Source organism: Macaca nemestrina, chromosome 9 (assembly GCF_043159975.1).
Source record: "Macaca nemestrina isolate mMacNem1 chromosome 9, mMacNem.hap1, whole genome shotgun sequence".
Taxonomy (NCBI): domain Eukaryota; kingdom Metazoa; phylum Chordata; class Mammalia; order Primates; family Cercopithecidae; genus Macaca; species Macaca nemestrina.
In genome coordinates this window covers 51,782,348-51,804,217 of record NC_092133.1, presented here as the reverse complement: position 1 = coordinate 51,804,217, position 21,870 = coordinate 51,782,348, and the positions used below count along the sequence as shown (strand labels likewise).

The window sequence follows — 21,870 nt, the reverse complement described above, 5'->3', positions numbered from 1 at the left end:
AGCTTGCTGGAGACCACCGGAAGCAGAGCTGTTTATGGAGGCAGACAAAACAATAGAAGAATCAACTGTTGGATTTCCAGGACATATCCCAGCAATAGGCAAAAGGTAAGCACTGAATAAATATTTGTTTAATAACTGAATGGTTGGATAAATGTCAAGTGCCTGGTAGAGACAAGAACAATTAGGACTATCAGTAGGAGAGCTTTAAATGAAGCAATGTGTCATGACTTAAAATAATATTAAATGAGGAAAACTGGAAGTCAAAATTACTTTCACGAAGCTTGGTTGTAAAGAGAGCAAATCAAAGTTGCTACAAGTAAAATCATGAGTGTTTATTTGTTTTAAGACTCACTTGTACGTGAGTATAACATAGTGTTACACTTAAGGCTACCCTCTTAGCAAATTTCAAGTAAACAATACAGTCTCATTAGCTGTAGTTCTGACTTCTTTAAAACTTAAAATCTTTCTCTTATGGCAGATTTTTGATATGATTAGATTTTCTTTGTAAAAAAATAAAAAATAAAATCTCCCAATCTTCAACAACAGAGAGCTAAAGTACTAAAGTTCTAAAGTGGTATTGTCTCGAATCATGCTTGTGACAAAGATGTGTTAATGTGTTGTATAGAAGTGTCAGAATCTGTTTTACTTATAGTTACATTTCTTGTCAAATTAATCTTTGGACTGTACTTCATACCATAATCTTCAATTAATACATTCAAGATTGATTCCCTCTCTCTGACCAACAATTGATCAAACAGAATTTAGGTTTATAATAGGATAAACAGTATTATGAAAAGATAGAACTGATTATGACAGCTAAGTCATCAAATACTATAATGAGCATATACCGTCTGTTTCTATCAAAGAGAGAACAAGAGATAATTTTACGCTCCTATGTATTATTTCATCCTCTTCTATCTTCTGCAATTCATAAAGTTATATGATAGCAGTTTGCAACTTATAGTCTAATAAATATTGTATAATTTAATTGAAATAATTGGGTCATCACATTTAAACTCTCATTACATTGACATTTTGTACTCAGGAAATAATTTGAGATTATTTCAGTTTTCCAAAAGATCATGAGACATAGTTTGAATTCATTATAACAGTGTAAAAACAGTGTCTTTGAAATACTTTTGTTATAGATAATAAATACGCTAAAGCTGAAAACTTTCAGCATTTTTCTCTTTATTTTCCAGTTCTACCATGACCTTAATACACTGACCTTGAGCTGAAGAAACAATTGTGTCTGTGAACTCTCCATTAAATATATCAAATGAGAAAGCAGGAGTCATCTTCCTATATTCAAATAGCAAAATAAGTATTTTAAAAATCTTAACGTAGAGAAAGATTTGTCATTCGTTATCTGCGTATCTGTGCTCTAGCAGTATCATGTTTCCTACCTACCACACTTTTTTTCCATAGAAATTAGTGGACAGAATTTTGAGAAGTGGCTTTGTTTTGTTTTCTTCACAAGTGATTCATGAGGGTCCATATAATTATGTAGAAGTAGAATTGTGTTCCTGTTTTGATTCTTTTTCCTGAAACGCAGTGCCAAATTCTTCTCTTCAGGGACTGACCATCAATTTTACAGAATGAACAATTTCACCCTCCTCGTTAGTTATATGCACCAGATTCACTTCTTGAGGGGTCATATTTGGGTCACTGCAATTAGTTAATAGGGAGATTCTGTATCGCAATATAATCATTTTGATATTGCATTTTTCTCACATAAAACTGCAAAGGAAACTCTTCAGAGTGAAGGCAAACCTGCAATCTATGGTTATAATGGAGTAGATCCTGCTAACACCTTGAAGTACCTTTTTAATGACTCTTGCATATTGAAATGAGTTCCTAGAGGTCACTGTATTATATGTGTGTCATATTGAAAAATGAAATATTTCAGTGAACTGAACTCAAACATACAATCCTGTGATTCAAGTAAATGTCCCCTTTCACTCTATATCTTTCAATTTCTGCTAATGTTTTTGCTTCCTGATATTACTATTAATTGTATGTCACTTAAACTTTATCATAGTACATACCTTTCAAATATTTCTTCCTGAATTTTTTTCTAGAACCCTTCTCTTTATCCTTTGTTTTCTCATTTTTAATTGCTAGCATCATTTTTACTAAGATTCTTCTTTTTAACACTCTATATAGTCTGGTTGCTATTCTAGAAGGTGTTATTGCCCAGGTTGTACCTTGGTAAGTTTTTAGCAAGTACCTAATTATGTTACCAGTTCAGCCTTATGAGTATTCTGCCTGACATTCTTTATTGCAACAATTTTCAGCTCTCTTGGTGACTTCATCTTCCTCTTGTAACAATTTTTTATTCTAGTTTAAATGCACCCTGAGGGGGAATAACGCCATATTTTCTTAAGCGATTTATTCGTATTTACTCAAACCAAAAGTAAGCTCTTATTATAGATGTTCAAAGTGAATTTAATTCACTTGGCCAGATTTGTAACATTTTAAATAGAAAATATTATCTTGGACAGCCTAAGCTTCGCTACATCAATTTCTATGTTTCCTCCTTTCAAGTGATTTTCATCTTCTGTTATTTATGTAATTATGGCCTACATAGAGCTAGAATTCTGTAAGAAGTGTAACATTCTAAACTAGCCTTACAGAGAAGCCAGATATCTTGGAAACAATGAGTAAGAGGAAATAGAAAGCAAAAATTCTCTCACCACTTGATGATACTAAAATTTCTATTATATGTTTTATGAGGTTAGGGTAACATTTGTAACATTATCCACAACAAAGAAAGCAGAAACATAATACCATAGGTCAATTTTATCTTGGACTAAAAGTGAGGCAGAGGAAAATATTAATGCCACTAAATGAATCAGTGGTTAGCCCAAACCCAGGGTATATTAATAAAATTAATTATCAGTTTATTTCAGGACTGTAAAGATGGTTATGCATTATAAAATCTATTTTTTCAATGCACCAAAGTAGTTACTTACCTAAAGTGGAAAAATATATGGCTAATGTAATAGATAAGCAAAAGTTCAATACTTGGTTTTAATAAAAACTCTTTGAAAACTAAGAATTAAAGTAACATCCTATCCTGTAAACAGTAACAAAATCTATAATAAAAGTTATCTTTAAAGGCAAGGAACAAGATAAAGATTCTCACTATCAATATGAAAAATATGATTACAGGCAACAAGTTGGTAAGGGCAACATAAATTAGTTTGGAAACTTCGAGATGCAAAATATCCACTTTGGGCAAGAAAATAGCCATTGTTATCCTTAAATATTTCTTGTGATTGGCTTCTTGAATATAATAGTATTCAAAATGGAGAAATCCCTCATTCAAGAATAAAAGTTGAAATACCCCCATCAACAATGGAGACAAGAAATTCTGCGTTAACTAGCTCATAGTTGTTTAGTATGTATACAGTTTTATTTTTTATTTATTTCATCAAATTTTCCACATTAATCTTATAAAGAAAAAACAGTTGGGACTGTTAGCATTGTTTGAAACCATTAAAACTATGCCTCTTGGACTAAAAGTGAGGCAGGCATGGGATAATGTCAAAAACATAGAATTAAATAGCTGCTTTGCAGTCTGAAGGCCTTGGCCAGAAAATGGGGAAGTGAAGTGCTATGGCTGGTCCCCTCCAAAACTCATGTTGGAAACTTAATCCCTAATGTGGCAGTATTGAGACCTGAGGTCTTTAAGAGGGCTCTAACCTCATGAAAGGATTAGCCCATTCATAGTTTTGTGTATTTAAACAGTTAATTAATTAATTGGTTATCATGGGAATGAAACTGGTGTTTTTATCAGAAGAGGGAGAGAGACTTGAGCACGGCATGTTACCATATGCGGCATTCTCACCATGTGATGCCCTGTGCTGGCTCAGAAGTCTGTACAGAGTTCCCATCAGCAAGAAGGCCCTCACAAGATGCAGCCCTTAACCTTGGAATGCTCAGCCCCCATAACTGTTAGAAGTAAATGTATTTTCAATATAAGTTACCCAGTCCAAAATAGTCCGTCAGAAAACAGACTAAAACAAGTAGGATTGTGAGGACAACGGAGAGTTGGCCTAACTCTGAGATCTGCACTAGACGTCAGCACAAAACTGAGGTGCAAGTCACGCTTCTGCAAATGTATTCAAACTATCAGTGATTATTTTTAATCACATGAATATATTGTCACACATTTATTTGAGAGAGTTTGGAAATTAAATAATAATGTGTATCATTAATGGAGAAGGAAACCAGGTTAGGAACACATGCCAATGTCCAAGGTCAGAGAAGGATGCAAACCTGTTAGGCAATATTCAGATGAAATGCTCACTTGTCAATACATGAGTAGAACAGGTAACACAGATAACACTGTGAGGAAAGAAGATTACTAAAAGCAAGCATGTTCTACTAAATAATACTTGTTTAGGCTGGCGTTATTAAATATTCATCAGAAAAATGTATTCTCCAAGAAGTATGTAAATACTTTGAGATTCTCCCAGTTCCCGTAGCAATAGTAAAAGTGAGAAGATGCTAGCCATAGAGCTCTCAAATCTCCTTTTTCACCCTCACTTGCTTTTGCTGACCTTGCTTCTTACTATACTGTGAAAAGAAGAAAGTGTCTACAGACTCTAATTACCATATCTACCCTCCTTCTAGAACCTCTACCCATATGCTCTGTTTTTCACCACCTCCTGTGCATGAACTATATATTTCCCTCTCTCTACAGACAATTGCTTCATTAGTGCCTTAGATCTTATTCTCTCTCATCTACTACAGAGTGCTGTGGTCTTAATTTTTCCTTATTTCTCCTTCATTACCAATTTTTCCACCCTACTTCCTTGAAGCAGCTTCCCTGTCAACTACAGAATAACCTATTTTTCTGCCTCTGCTTCCAACAAAATTTCTTCACAGAATGGTCCATTGTCACTATCTATAGTTATTTCTCTCTCTCTTTTTTTTTTTTTAACTTTTAAGTTCAAGGACACATGTGCAGTTTGTTATATAAGTAAACTTGTGTCATGGGGGTTTGTTGTACAGATTATTTAGTGACCGTGACAAATGTCATTTTGAAGTTGTGAAAATGGAAGTTTCATTACTGTGGGTTTAAAAGAAAATGAAAATAATAATGCGTACAATTATTTTTTTTCATTTTCTTTTAAACTCAGCAGTAACTAAACTTTCATTTTCATGACTTCAACATTTGTCAAGGTCACCACATACTTAATGTTGCTAAATCTGTTAATCATTTTTCAATACTCATAAGCCTTAACAGATCAGAAACATTTGATATACTTCCTCCACCTTGATACACTTTCTCTGCTGCCTACAGCTAACCACTGAAGGACATTTACCTTGGGGCATTATAATCTTAATGCAGTTTTTAGAAACATATTCCAGCAGATGGCAGTACTGTGCCATGAGGAAAGGACGCATTTTTGATTTGCACAAAATTGCCATTTATGCTTCCTAGAGCTGGGTATCACATGCTTTTGATTTTTTCTTCTGTTTTATTTGCAACTCCATCTCAATCCCCTTTGGTAGTTTCTCTGCTTCTCCCCAAGCTGTTTACATTGGAGTATTCCAAGTATCAGGCCTTAGACATCTCTTGTGTATTCATGCTACTGCTTTTGATGACCTCACTCGTTACCATGCTCTAAACACTCTTGAAAAGCCAGTAACTCACATATGTATATCTCCATCTCATAACACTTTCCTGACTTTCCAACTCCTATTTGTATTCCACTTGAATACAAGTGGAATTCATGAATTCAGTTCACCTCACAACCGTCAGATTTTCAGGTAACAATGTAAATTCCTCCTTTTCTTTTTCTTTCTTTCTTTTTTTTTTCTTGAGACGGAGTCTTGCTCTGTCACCCAGGCTGAAGTGCAGTGGCCCTATCACTGCAAGTTCCGCCTCCCAGGTTCCCGCCATTCTCCAAGTTCCACCTCCCAGGTTCCCGCCATTCTCCTGCCTCAGCCTCCGGAATAGCTGGGACTACAGGCGTCCGCCACCATGGCCAGCTAATTTTTTGTATTTTTAGTAGAGACGGGGTTTCACCGTGTTAGCCAGGATGGTCTCAATCTCCTGATCTCGTGATCTGCCTGCCTTGGCCTCCCAAAGTGCTGGGATTACAAATTCCTTTTTTTCTTAAAGTTTAAATTCCAAGAACATTTTTGTCAAAAAATATTAGAAATGCAATTCTGCATATTAACTTGGGTTCACTCAGAATAGCATGTTGTCCAATAGAAGAGAAACAAAATAACAGATTTAAAAAAGAACAGTTTACATATCTACTGTCAACTGATTATTTTAAGTTGAGCTTTTTATTGTTTCAATTAATTAATGACAAGCACAAATATATGTATTTCATGGTTTATTTGAGTGTTTCAAACTTCTGTTGCATTGCCACATATAATAGCTATTAGAAAAATTTATTTTGTGTCAGATATTAAGTTTTTTTAAATCAACATTAATGCCTTCAATCAAAAAAGTAAGCCCTAGATGGAATGTACTATTATTGTAGCAGGACGAGCGGCAGACAAAACTCCTCAGACACCGAGTTACAGAAGGAAGCGGTTTATTCAGCCAGGGGCATCGGCAAGACTTCTGTCTCAAGAGCCGAGCTCCCCGAGTGGGTAATTCCTGTCCCTTTTAAGGGCTCACAACTCTAAGGGGGTGAGTGTGAGAGGGTCGTGATTGATTGAGCAAGCAGGGGGTACATGACTGGGGGCTTCATGCACCGGTAATTAGATCAGAACAAAGCAAGATAGGGATTTTCACAGTGCATTTCTATACAATGTCTGTAATCTATAGATAACAGAACCAATTAGGTCAGGGGTGGATCTTTAACTACCACGCCCAGGGTGCGGCGCCGGGCTGTCTGCCTGTGGATTTCATTTCTGCCTTTTAGTTTTTACTTCTTTCTTTGGAGGCAGAAGTTGGGCATAAGACAATATGAGGGGTGGTCTCCTCCCTTATTATGGCCCCCATTTCATGAATTACTGAAACTCAGAGGTGGTTGGGGCCAGGATCCTCACATACTCAGTTTGAATGAAAATTTATGTTTCTAAATAATACATCACAGTTCTAGAACTTTCACAACCCACAAATATATCTATTTTGCTATATGAAAAGGAAGAAAACATGAAAATAGGTAAACTATTGCTTATTCTTCTCAGCCAAGTAAGACAGGCACTCCACTGACATAGGTAACAATGGTTAAAGTAGATAATTAATATTTAGAAGACACCTTCAAATTGCAATCCTTTAAACACATATGCAGAAAATGAAAAAGCTTTAGATCCTCATGTCAAAAACTGAACTACATTACAGATCATCTTTGAGGATCATGTATGTTTAACCAAACAAAAGACATGAGGTTTTCTTGTTTGTTATAGGCAACCAATGCAAAAGGAAAATTATTTTGTCCTCACATAGAATTGATTACAATTTATTATTCAGTGTGAACCCAAAAGTGTAAAAACTGAGCTAAATTAGTGAGAAGGGTTGAATTTTAACACATCTTTGGCATAAGCTTGGTGCTATAGCTTGGATCTTTGTCCCCCTAAACCTTATGCTGATATTTGATCCTCAAGGTTGGAGGTGAGGCCTAATGGGAGGTGTTAGGGTCATGGGGGTGGATCCCTCATGAATGGCTTGCTGTTGTCCTCACAGTAATGACAGATTTCTCACTCTATTAGTTCCCTGAAGAGTTTACTTAAAAGATCCTGACACCTCCCCTCTGCTCTTGCTTTCTCTGTCATCATGTCATTTCTGCATATGATGGATCCCCATCCCCTTCTGCCATAAGTGAAAGCAGCCTGAGGCTCTTACCAGAAGCAAAAGTTCATACCGTGCTTCTTGTACAGCCTGCAGAATTGTGAACCAAATAATCTTCTTTTCTTTGTAAATTATCCAGACTCAGTTATTCCTTTACTGTCAACACAAATGGACTAAGACACTTGAGTACCTTATTTAATATGATCTATAGGTACTGACTGTGAAGCATTATTATTGCTATTTTTAAAAGAGTATTATCTGCCCCAAGGTTAAACAAAGTCAAATATATAATATTAAAGTTATTCTTAATGATTCAATTTCTTTCTTCTGACTACTTTATCCCACAGAGCATTGTTAAAGTGAGAAGCAATAAATACTTAGTTTAGATAAACTTTTCCCTAATACTCAGGCAAAATAATTCAATTGAGTACACTAAACCACAACATCAGTCATGTCATTTTACAGAAAAGTGTCCTTAGAATTTGCAATGTAATTATGTATTAATAGATTGCCCCATAGAGGAGAATCCTAAAAGTTATGATCAATATTTAAGTTTCACAGACAAGGAAACTATAACTAAATAATGGCACTTTATCACAAATGATATATTGATGGTATTTCTTCTTTCTCCACACCTCTTTTATACTCAGTAAAGTTCACTGAATTAAGGGGCCATTTTTATTAAACACCAGAGTATAGAAAGCAAAGCAACATGATGTCTGTGAGTTCCTGCCAGAAGCTAATAGGGTTTTCACTCCCTGAAATGGAATTTCTCTTTTCTAGCTTACTACTTTTGTGATCAAGATATTTGCAGGAGCTGTACATTTGATGATCTTTGATATAATTCCCAGGTCTTGATTAAGATATATGCCGTGGTGAAATTTTGGTCTCCTGAGTATGAAGAGCTCAGTAGGTAATTTTCCTAAAGGTAAAGATAACATATTTTGTTTTTCTCTGATAGATAATGAGATGTCTCCTTTCAGTTATGTCTTGTGCTACAATTGCCATCAATAGATAAGTGATTTAAGTCAACACAAGTTGTGCTTTTAGTAGGCACAAATATGTGGTTCTATTGATTTTCATTTAACTCTGTATGCGTCTGGGGACATGTACCTATTTACAGAACATAGCATAAGTAAGAACATAGTTTTGTTGCTGAAAACAGGTATCTTGGTAAAAAAAAAAAAATAGATGTGGAATTTAGAAACAAAGCAAATGTTCTAATTTAGTGCATTAGACTCAATGTAAAGAAGTTTGACAGCTACTCCATGGACAGGGGTACAGGATATAATCTATAGATTACAGATATTCAGACAAGAGAAAATCTCTTTTTTTTTTTAATGTAAGGTAAACCGGATTACATATTAACAAGTCAATTTGGCCTACTGACGGTATTTTTCTGTTGTTTCACTGGTCAGTAGTCTGGTTGCTTTACTCATGGTATCCATAAGGAGGTGGCTTAGTTATTGGTCAATGGGGTTATTAACAGTGAGATTTTGATGGCTGTAAGTGCCTACTTGCAATTTATAACCACCTGCTTTACACTAACTCAGCTGTCAGTGCCTGTACTAAGAAATCCAAAGGGATATAAGTATTGATTTATTTTTCAGCTTTAGGAAAAAACATTTATGAGCTTGGTCATTGGACATTGATGTGTAAAAGTAATATTTTTCAACTGAGAATTGTCAAAAATATAGAGTTCTAGTTATGACCCAACTTTCAATTTCATAAAGTATTTAATTCTGAGGACACCGATGTATGAGGTGAAAAATGATAAAAATAGAACAAAAGACAGGGCAAAGTTGTCATTTAATAAATTAAACATACATAATTTATCTCACCCATGGCCTAGTAATTGCAGGCTTGAATAATTAACAAAACTTTTCAGTCTGAAAACAAAATCCACACCAACTCTCTATGGCAAGGTTGACGGTGGAAACAGGGTCATTGAGGAAAGAAAAGAAAGGAGGATACGCAGAGGAAGAAGTTGCTGCGGAAGTAGAGAGAGAAGGCAACATCTCATAGTGGGCTTCTACCTCTTGGTGGCAGATTACAGCAAAGTTGCCCTCAGGTTCCTCTTGCCTCGGTGTTGAGATACATGATTGCTATTTTAGCTTAGTTTTCTTTATTGCTGGAATCTTAATTTTTTTCTCTGGCTCCTCTAGCTTAGGCTGTTTCTTTATAGATTAAGTATTCTGGAAATTGGATTTTCAAGTAGTTATTTTCATCTGACTAGGCAATCCATTCAGAATAAAAAATTGTCCCTGATGGTCTATTGGCCTAAACGTTGTTATTAATGATATCAATTACCCACTTCACAGTCACTGTATTTTCTATTCTTACCAGATAAAAAGGTAAAGAAGAAATAAGGTAATTAATGCTTCTGATTCTTTGTTCAGTTTGGCCTGCTTAGAATGTTAAAGAAATTTTTTTCTTTTCTTTCCTTCCTTCCTTGCTTTCTTTTTCTTTCTCTTTCTTTCTTTCTCTCTCTCTGTCTCTCTCTCTCTCTCTTCTTTTTTAATGTTTAAATTTTCACGTAGGCTTTTTGGGAAATGTTTAGTTCCCTCTTATACATAGTTGATCGCTAGTTACTATAATTTGGGTCTAAGAATAAATTGACTTCCTCATATGTATCTTTTCTGCTTCTTCCAAGATATTTCTTACTAATTGTGAAATAAAGTCTTCTCTTCTAGTATTTGGTCTGACCCCAGTTCCTGACACAGAGCTTCTAAAGTCTTTGTAATTTCCTGACTCATTTGAGCATCTTTTCTTCTAATAAGGTGGCTCTTGGTGAGCTCCTGGCTGGGGGCTGTTCACCAGAAAGACCAAGCAATAATTAGAATCTTGGAGCTTTCTACCTTACATCCCACTCTGGAAAGAGGGGAGAATAGCTGAAAATTGAGTTAATAATCAATCACGCCTACATGATGAAGACTCCATAAAAATTCCTGAACTATGGGGTTCAGAGACCCTCCGGATTGGGCAACACATTCATGTACTGGGTGAGTGACACACTGCAACTCCACAGATAGTGTCAGAATTGAATTGAATTATAGAAGACGCAGCTGGTGTCCACTGAATAATTTCTTGGTTTGTAAGCAAAAAACCCCATATACCTGAAAGTTTGTCAGAATGTTGTATTGAGTAGTGTGTGAAGAGAGAAAAAACCAGAAATATGTAGAGATAAAAAAGTTTGCTTTTTCTTTAGAGTAACATATTATTGTGTATTCTTCTTTAGAGTTTATACAGTAATAATAAGCTTGAATGTTTCTTTATAGCATATACTATGATGATAATAAATTACACGTTTATGTATTAATCAGGATTCTTTAGTTTGTAAATGCCAGAAACACCTAAGTCGAGGCAGTTAAATTAGAAAGGGTACTTTACTGATTCATGTCAGTATCAAGTCCATGAACAACACTAATATGGATGGTTATATACAGAATGCTCAAATAAACACACTCACCACACACACATACGCATACACAACACTATTTTCCCAACTCTTCATTCCTCCATCTCTTACATCCCTAAATATTTAAGCAAATTCTCTCCTCCTTAAGATTGACTTTCTTCAAAATATTAGAGTCTTCCTCACTCTTTTTAACAGAATCTCAACTGCAGAAATGAAGAAACTAACTCTAAGTTTCTGAAATCTGATAATTAAACTTCAAATGACTTTTATTCCTATATGTCATGGTTTAAGATCAAAGCTGCCCAGATACATAATCTAGCTTGGTCTTATGCTTGTGTATAACACATGGGCTATACAAGAGCCAATTTCACAAAAAGGGGAAGGGGTTAGATAAGTCAGGAAATAAGGGTAGAGGGAAAGAGATTGTGTTGATGAGGAGAAAAACCCAGAGGTTCACTGCAAAGTAATTTAAGCACCAAAAGGATATGGTCGCTTCTGTATCTGTTTTAGTGTTAATCTTCATTTATAGACATAGCCCTAGAACCTAACTTAGTGCGGGACAAATTATAGAAGCTCATTAATACATATAAACGGCTATTTTTGCATCCTACATATGTCTCAGCTATACCCTATTTAAATGCAAATTCCTTTCCTCTTGCCTTTTTTTTTTTTTTTTTTTGAGATGGAGTCTCTGTCACCCAGGCTGGAGTGCAGTGGTACCATATCCTCTCACTGCAGGCTCCACCTCCGGAGTTCAAGCGATTCTCCTGACTCAACCTCTCAGGTAGCTGGGACTACAAGCTTGTGCCACCACGCCCAGCTAATTTTTGAACTTTTAGTAGAGATGGGGTTTCACAATGTTAGTCAAGCTGGTCTCGAACTCCTGACCTCATAAGCCGCCCACCTTGGCCTCCCAAAGTGCTGGGACTAGAGGCGTGAGCCGCCGCGCCCGGCTTCCTCTTACTTTTTTTTGTAACTTTCACTAGCTTTGACTACAGCGAAATACTCCATTTGTATTTCATAACCAAAAGCATATGGGAATAGTTACATCATCATAACAAAATATTGGTGTAAATTTGCATTCTATTTTACTACAATTTTATTTGCCAAGTTATGAACAATTACAAAAATACAAAATGAAATATAAGTATCTCATGTATTAAGAAAATAGTTTTAATTTATTATTTTTCTCATGTGTTCACATTAAGGATCCACATCATTACAGACACTAAAACATTCTACAACTCTTCTATATTTTATTAAAATTTATATATGAAGCCAGGTGTGGTGGCTCATGCCTGTAATCCTAGCACTTTGGGAGGCCGAGGTGGGCAGATCACCCAAGGGCAGGAGTTCAAGACCAGCCTGGCCAACATGGTGAAACCCCATCTCTACTAAAAATACAAAAATTACCCGGGCGTGGTGGTGGGCACCTGTAATCCCAGCTACTCAGGAGGCTAAGGCGACAGAATTGCTTGAACCTGGGAGGTGGAGGTTGCAGTGAGCCCAGATCGTGCCACTGTACTCCAGTCTGGGTGACAGAGTGAGACTCTGTCTCAAAAAATAAAAATATTATGTATGCATGTATAATCTCAATTTGAAAGATGATAGCGCACAAAGCATGTGAACACTTTGACTTTGTACCAAATACCACCATATGAGTTTAATGAAAGGAGATAATTTTTGTAATGCTATTTCAATGAACAGTACACAATATCACTACTTTTTAAATTTAATATTCCCTATTATAGGTACAAAATTTTTGAAAATTTATTTAACATCTCTAATATGTGATCTTTACTTCTTTTATATATAATATTGGTATTATTTCATAGGGTTATAATAAGAATAGATAAAATATTCCATAAAAATGTGATTCACACATACTAAGCACTCAGAAAGTGGTAGCTATTATTATTTTAGGTATCTTGAAATACTGAATATTCTTCCAAATTCCTTGTTTCTAACAGAGAGGATTTGCTTCACAATCTAATTCATTTCACTGAAAATCAGAATAGAAAATTATATTAGCTGAGTCTTAAAGGGTATTGGATTGACAGAAGCATTTCAGGAATATCACAGGGAAAAGTAATAATTGTAACTATTTTCCTGATAGTTTTCATCACTAAGAGAAAACTAAAATCACCTTCCAGCATAAATTCACCTATTTGACAATTTAGTTAATTGAAAAAAGCTGATAATATTTCTCCAAGGAATAATATTAATAGATACATTTTAATTAATATTTTGGTATTTGTATTTAATAATTATTTGTACAAAACAGTCACTTGTTTATATTATTTGATTTTGTGTTAATTACCATATAAATGATAACTCATTTTCAGTAACAATGAAAGAGATTTCCTAATATTAAGAATGTATGTTCCCTGGAAAAACTTATATTCCAACACATGTACAGAATTCTATAACAGAATGATAAACAGGTTGATAAATACAATGTTTTCAAACAACTAAATCGATTATATAATGATCAATTCTATCAGAGAAGTCAAAAGAGTGTTTGAAAACAAAATGAAAATAAAACAGCATGCGATTTATGAATAGTGAAAAAGAGAACATTAATATATGATAAATTTTTGGTGACAGGTATTAAATCACTATAGCTTTTAGATTCCATTCATTTATATAAAAATAAATATTTTTATCTTTAAAAATATTTTTTATCATTTTTGAAATTATATACTTGGCAAATATCTAAAATATACATTTTTAAAATGTAATTTTAAATGTCAATTTAAAATCAGCCAAGGAATTACACAATACATTTAGTGGGTTTAGCGCAAAAGAAAAATTTGAGAACATATTTTACAACAGCCAATGCAATAAAATAGTGATGTAGGAGGCCTACAAGTTGTTAATGTACTGACCAAGTAAGAGACAATTTGTGAACTGACAGAGACAAACTTCATTAATAATTAGAGTCTACATTTTAACAGGTGAAGAAGTGAATGTACGCAAGCTGAGGACATAGAGACTCCAAGTTTAGATTACTCATTCTCCATATGAAACATTAGAAAATGTAGAAAGTGATATTATTTCTTGAAAGAAAAACGACCTAATTGGAACACACTTAATTGATTTATTTAAAACCTCAACATCAAGAAAGATGTTTTTATAGTTTTACTTACATCTTTTAAGAACGTAGTCGAGGAAGTTCTGCACACTAATTAGACTTTCACGAAGTTGATGGTTTGATATTTTTGTTCAAAACTTTAGTGATACAAACAGACTTAGCATGATATAAATGAATTAGGTTTATATTCTACTTGGAAAGCATTCTACACAGTAAAAAGGCAGAAAACAAAATTCTTCACTAGTAGGAAGTTGTTTTGCGACTGTGTCGGTTGAAAAGCAACACCAAACTTGCTACATTTCTCTCATTCTTGGAACCCAAAAAAGAATAGGTATGAATCCACTAAACCAAACTGAAAAATAATATTTTTAAAAAGCTGTGCATATTTCCAACAAATAACTTAAATGTATTAAGTATATTGAATGTTGAATTTTAAAACTTAGATGTAGACACTTCTTGTAGACCATCATTATATGAGCCTCTGTCTAATGAAACAGTTGATTCCACTATTTATAGGGCTAACTTATTTATTCAATATCTACACACGTATTCTGTGCTAGGAAGTGGCACGCTTTGTCCACTGGGAATACAGAAATGAAAATATTTCAGAACTCAAAGAGATTTCATGTCACATAAACTTTGTGGTGTGTCAGCTTGTCTCTCCTCCACCACTCTTCTCAGAGTCTTGTTCACATTCTTCCCATTTCCAAGACCTGCCACACAATCAAGTTAACTTTTAAAGAAAGGGGTGTTGTAATATAACTGAAGACAGTAGACATTCTCAGAAGAGGTTGTATTGCCAGTATCAATAGTCTGATTTTCTTAGCGATGCTTACTAACCCTAGATATCTAAAGACGTTACTGAACCCCAATAGCCAAATTCCAGCTCTGTGGAACTCATCCTGGGTTAAACTACTGAGAGGGAATGAATTTTGACTGAACATTTACAGTAATTAACAAAAAATGTAATCATTTTATTAGTTAATTATCACAAAGAAAGAGGATGTTCTAATTTTTTAGATTATGTATTATACAAAGGCATAACAGATTTTCCAGCAGCAACATTGCATGAAAGTTAACAATAAAATACACTTTTTTTTCTTCCCAAAGTTGACTATTTCAGCACCTCACCAACATAATCAAAGACTCAGTTTCTATGTAACATTGTGCGCACCATCCTTGGCATGCTGGCATTCTCTTTTAGCTGATTACCCTCATGACACCAAAATGGTTGCTGCAATTTCATGCTTTACCTGCATTTGGAAAGCTTAAAGGCCAAAAGGCCTGAAATCACATTTTTAACATATTGTATACAAAGCACCGAGAACATAGACTCTTGTATCTAGGTAAATTGTCATTCAATTATGAAATCTTAACAAAAATACTCAGATAAACAAGCTAACCAAAAGCCTGCCACACAAATCCTCCTCTCCCCACATTGGAAACTGTTATTGAAGAGGAGAGACAAATCTAGGAGAATCCAAAGAGGGGCAGTGAGTAGTACTGATCAAACATTACATTATGAGTAGTTGGAAATGGTTATAAGTCATAAAATGCTGAAAAGCCTAGGAATTAAGAGAAGGTCTTCAGATAAAAGTACATTCAGATATTCTGTAATATGTGAATTATTTGTGAGTGGACAATATTATGTAAAATGTGTTTGTGTACAAATGTGTACTGTGTATCTATGAAAAGCTAATCAACAAATAGCTTAACATGGATGGCACCACTCCTTTTCCTTGCCATTGCATGATCCAGGGATTGCATATTATAGATCTCACAGTGTTTATCTTGCTCAGACTGATTACCTCGCACAACTGAGGGGAAAAAATTAAATTGTTACTTACTTACTTATCTTTATAAACTTTTTTGTGCTCAACGAAACCCCTGGACAAAAATAAGTGCCTAGTATTAGTTTAACTAGATTATGACAGTGACTCAAAATAAATAATGAGTCCCCTGCCCCTTTTCTTTCCTTTCTGTACTTACCGTCTTACTAATTGAATTGTTTCTCTCCTTGGGATACTGTGTCGTTCCTACATGTACAAACAATAAAAATATAATACATAATAAATAACATATATCTCAAAAGAATCTGAGGAGAGTGGATAAATAGTTCACTTAAGGGATTCTTGGGTATTGAAACTGGTAATCATCTTGACTGTGATGTTAAAACCTACACAGATTATAACACTGCACATAGCATTGCATGCACACACAAACACACGCAAATGAATAAAAGTAAAACTGGATAAATCTGAGTGGATATATTGCATAAATGTTAATATTCCAATTGTGATATTATACTGTAGTTTTACAAAATGCTAATGTCAGGAAAAATGGGTAAATTTTACCAAGGATCTGTCTATATTATTTATTTATTTATTTATTTTTATTTTATTGACATATAATATTAACAGATGTATGCAGTTTCAGGGTATATGTGATAAATTTAAAACAGTCCAATAATTTGTAAAGATCGCATCAGTGTATTTCAGATATCCGTCATCTTAAATATCTTAAATATTTGTTTTTTCTTTATGCTAGAACCATTTGAATTATTCTCTTTTAGCTATTTTAAAATATACAACAGATTACTGCAAACTATAGTTACCCTACAGATCTGTGTAACACTAGGTCTTACTTCATTTATTTAAGAGTATATGTGTACCCATTAATCACCTTGTCTTTAACGCTCCCCTTCTCACACCCCTTTTGCAACTGCATATGAATCTACAATTATCTAGTTTTGTTTTTTTTTTTAAAGAATCTGGTAAGTCATATCTTAGTATGGATATGTCAAAAATTACATTATATTTGCAGTTTGCATTTTCTTCTCTATATTGTTTATGAACTGTGTTTTCCTTGTAATAGATTGACAATTATCATCAAGCAGATGTTTAACCTTTTAGGTAAATAAGGTGTTTGGCATCATGGGATGTAGGAAGCCTCTGACTCCACCTATAAATGATATCATCCTTGTATGTGTATTAATTTATTCAGTACTTTAATTTATTCAAATGAATAGATACAAATGAATTGTGCATAACCTAAAGATTGGTGCATAAAGTAGGCAGTACATGTGCTATCCTAATTGTAGAGATATGTATACATTTTCATTTAATGCCTATCTTTCAATAGAATGTAAGATTCATGAAACGCCAAGTGGTTTAATGTTTTTTCCCCTTTCCTAGTAGCCTGCCTGGCATTCAATTAGTATTCAATGAATATTGGAGAATGAATGAATAGGTACATAATTCTGTGAAATACAGAGATAAAGATATTTCTGACTGGAGATAGTCAAATAATTTTGAAAAACGAGATGTTTGTAAGAGGACTTGGAACTGGATTAAAAATTATGAGCTAGGAAAGGAAGAAAAGAACGTTCTAAGGGACTGCTTAACATCTGCGAAGGCATGGAAGCAGAAAAAATTCAGAGCAAGACACATTTGGGGAATGGTGAGCAGGTTATAAAGGCTTAGAGAAAAATATTTGAATTAATTTCTGAAACGTTCATATACCATGCTAGATAATTTTTATTTATTCAATAGCCTTGAAGTTTTCAGGCAGAGAAGGGAAGCAGTGAATTTTTTATTCTAAAAAATCTAATCTGGTCTTGCTTTATAACTTTGTTTGTGGGGATGAGGTAGAAACTGGCACAGGCGTCTGGAAGGAAGGAGGAATGAGAATATGCCCTAGTTTTCTTGGGCTACCATAACAAAAGACAACATATTAGGTAGTTTAAACAGCAAAAAATTATTTCTCACAATTTTGAAGCCCAGAAGTCCATGATCAAGGTGTCTGCTGATGCTGTTTCTCCTGAGGACTCTTTTTTGCCTTGAAGATGGCTGTCTTCTTTCCTGGGTTCACATATGGTTTTCCCCAGTTTGTGTGTTGTCTTGTGTCTTAATCTCCCCCTAAAAGGACACCAGTCATATTGGATTAGAGCCCTTGCATCGGACCACAGCTTAATTATCTCTTGAAAGACCCTATTTCAATACAGTCACATTCTGAGGTACTACGGAGTAAGGACTTCCCTATATGAAAGTTGTGGTGACACAATTCAACCCATAATGGAACACAATTATTAATTCTGTTTACAAAAGAATTTTCATAATGTGTATCTAGGCATAAATGCTATGTCTATAGACAGTCATCAAGAAATATTAAAGTTTTTTTTTTTTTTTTTTTTTTTTTAGACTAAAGCTTTATTTTCTGTACATGGAATCAAGTTTTCTGTAGCCCAGCCAGTTCATCAGATAAGAGTATTTGGCTAAACATCTCCAAAACCTTCTCTTTATAGTTCTATTTTCCTTAACCTCCCTTCCAAGACTGATTTTCATAGAAATAGGTGAGAGAGTTTCATGAAGTGATAAATAGGCATCCACACACTAAGCTGTTACCTTTCCTCACCAACAGAGATGTACTATCATTGTACTTCCTGGCTGTCACACGTGGCATCTCTGTGGCATACCTACTGGCCTTTTTCCCAAGACACTTTCAATTGTTGACTATAACCTCATTATCCTTTTAATTCCATATGTTACATCATAACAAAATAAATTTCTAATCATTCACCAGCATCAAAACTACGATCACTTCTCATGAAATTTCTTCTATTGAATGCACATAGAATTATTTACTATCGGATGGAAAGTCAAAGACATTTCCACTACAGAATAAAATTCTAGCTAATTAAGTTGGTAATGGAACTTAGATCTCTCAAGTATGTTTCCATTTCACAATAACTTGAATTAACTAGCTCTAGTGATGCTAATGTGATTTTGACATTATTTTCAGTGACCTTAAGTCTTAGCCTATTTGAATCAATTAAATCTGCAGTTACATTAGAAAGTGTATAAACCATTTATTGAAATTATTATAATGAAGCAAAAAACTATGAAAGCAATAAAAATATTTATTTCTGTAACTGAATGCATTGTGGCATCTATTTACATAGTGCTCTCATATTCTTTTGCATATTTCCATAAAAAGACATCCATACACTATCATAATTTTGTTTATAATATAGTATAATACAGTGATATTGTATACTATATATAATATAGTATTTTATTATTATATAGACTATATAGTGTAATATATACTATATATAGTATATTAATATATTAATATAATGTATTATTTTATGATAAAATATAATCTAATGTAGTATAATATAGTATACTATACTGTTATATATATATGAGAATAGAATATAATCTATATAGTATACCCTGATATACTGTGGTATAATGTAATATAGTGTAATATAATATACCACAGTATATTATATTTGATTATATTCTATTCTAATATATTCTATTCTATTATAGTATGGTATAATATATTATAGTATACCATACTATAGTGTACAGTAATACATAACATAATATGGTTTATTTTTCTAATTCTTATTTTATTCTATGGGCTATGTGAATGTATTTTTGCATCTTATTCTAAATAGGTAATAATTAAAATGACTTTAAATGAATGCCTAGGAAAAATAAATGAAGTGTCAAGCATAAACATTAACAAACTGACAAGCACTGACACTTTCACTGTCTTACTCACTGCTTTGAACCTCATAAACGACTAATTTTTATTTGTACTGTAAATTAATGACTAACAGAAAAAAAGCTAAAGTAGGATTAAAAATATCCTGAGCCAACATGTATCTGATGTGACCCTAATTATTTGATGAGCCAAAGTTTTTCTCCCAGATGCAAAAGGAAGTCTTTACAATGCTAAAAATTGGAAAATAAGGAGAAATAAAAAGCCAATTTCTGGATTCTTTGCAAAAACAATTTTTAGAGATTTTTCTAGTTGGTGAAATATTATGAAAACAGATTGACAAAACTAAATTTGATCTGTTAACATAACTATTTTCCAGTTAGTTATAGTAAAATTTCATCTTTATCAAATATTTGTAATGATTAAGACATTTAATCATTTGATTTTGATTTCATTTTTAATTTACAGATTAAAGTGTAGGTTACAAAACTAAACATTTTTGCATATCCCCTGATGACATGTGAGTGAAATAATATAATATGTAGTGTTTTGAGTCTGTCTTCTTTCACTTAGCATGATGTACTTACAATTCAGTCATTGTTTCATTTGTCAATAGTTCATTCCTTTTTACTGCTAAGATTATACTACATTTATCCATTCTCCAGTTGAGGGACATTTCAGCTCTTTCCAGTTTTTTGCGATTATGAATAAAGCCACTATAAACATTTGCTTACAGTTTTTGTATGAACAACAGCTTTTGTTTTATTTAAGTAAATACCTAGAGAAGGAACTGCAGGATCAAATGGTTAAGTTTATACAGTATTTAATGTTATTAGAGAGTTGTAAACCATGTTTGTTTTTGTTTGTTTGTTTTGCATGCTGAATTTAGTTATCACTTGCCGTGTAAAAGGCTACCACCAAAACTAGGTAGCTTTGAAGAGCAAACATACATTATTTCACAATTTCTGTGGGTTAGGAATTTGGAACTTGATAGCAGGGTAACTCTAGCTCAGGGTTTCTCATGAGGTTGTAATCAAGATGTTCCCAGGCTACATTCGTGAAACACCTGACTGAGAGGAGAGGGATCCATTTCTAAGCACTCACATTGATGTTGCAACGTGGTCTCTATTCTGCCACATGGAAATCTTCATAGGGCTGTTTTAGTGTCCTCATGACATGTTAAGGGAATCTCCAAGACCAAATGATCCAAGAGACAGACTGATGAGAAAGCAGCAATGCCTAGTATAATGTAGTAACAGATGACACAGACCTTCATTTCCACAGCGTTTGACTTGATGAAAGTGAATTATTAAGTGCAGACAGCACTCAAGGATAGATGAATTAGCCTCCCATTTGAAGGAGGGAGGAGGGAGTATACAAGGATTACTACATATATATTTGATAACCACTGCACCTAGGGATATCTAATATCTCCAGCATAAATTATCAAAAAGATACCCCTTTTCTATTTGTCTTTGGCTTTCGAAAAGAAATCGAATAACCACACGTATGTATTTTAGGGCATTCTATTCTTTAGCATTGTTTCCTATGCCTCTTTTTTATTCAATAAAATATTGTCTTGATTACTACAGATTTGAAGTCAACTATCAACAGTCATCTAGCTCTGTTCTTACTTTTCAAAACTATTTTGACTTTATTGACTTCTTTGACTTTTCATGTAAATATAGTCAATTCCTTCAAATGTTCTTTTGGAATTTTTATTGGGATTGCTTAAATATATAGTATAGGTCCAGATGAACACAAGTAAAATCTACATATGTTACATGTATTTTAGGAGATTTATACTTAAGCATTTCATGATTAATAATGCTACAGTAAATGGTACTTTTTTTCTAGAATCAGTTTCTAATTGTTCATTAGTAGGATAAAAATGTTAACATTTCATATTAACCTTGAATTCTGAAAACTTGTTTAACTCATTAGTTTTGTTAGCATTTTGTTGGTTATTCACTAATTTCTATCCAATTTTGATATTTACAAATAGATATAATTATATGTTTTTCCTTTCCAGCCTGTATGTATTTTATTTCTTTACTTGCTTTATTGCATTTGTTAGGA

The 21,870-nt window shown here is 33.7% G+C and overlaps 1 long non-coding RNA gene across 1 annotated transcript in view; it reads right to left on the bottom strand.

Moving 5' to 3' along the window:
- The window catches only part of LOC105496637 (uncharacterized), a 121,541-nt gene that overhangs the window by 20,092 nt on the left and 79,579 nt on the right, over positions 1-21,870 (bottom strand). Inside the window, exon 2 of the long non-coding RNA XR_011607434.1 lies at positions 18,045-18,194. This is a non-coding gene — a long non-coding RNA (uncharacterized lncRNA). The remainder of the gene's footprint in view (positions 1-18,044; positions 18,195-21,870) is intronic.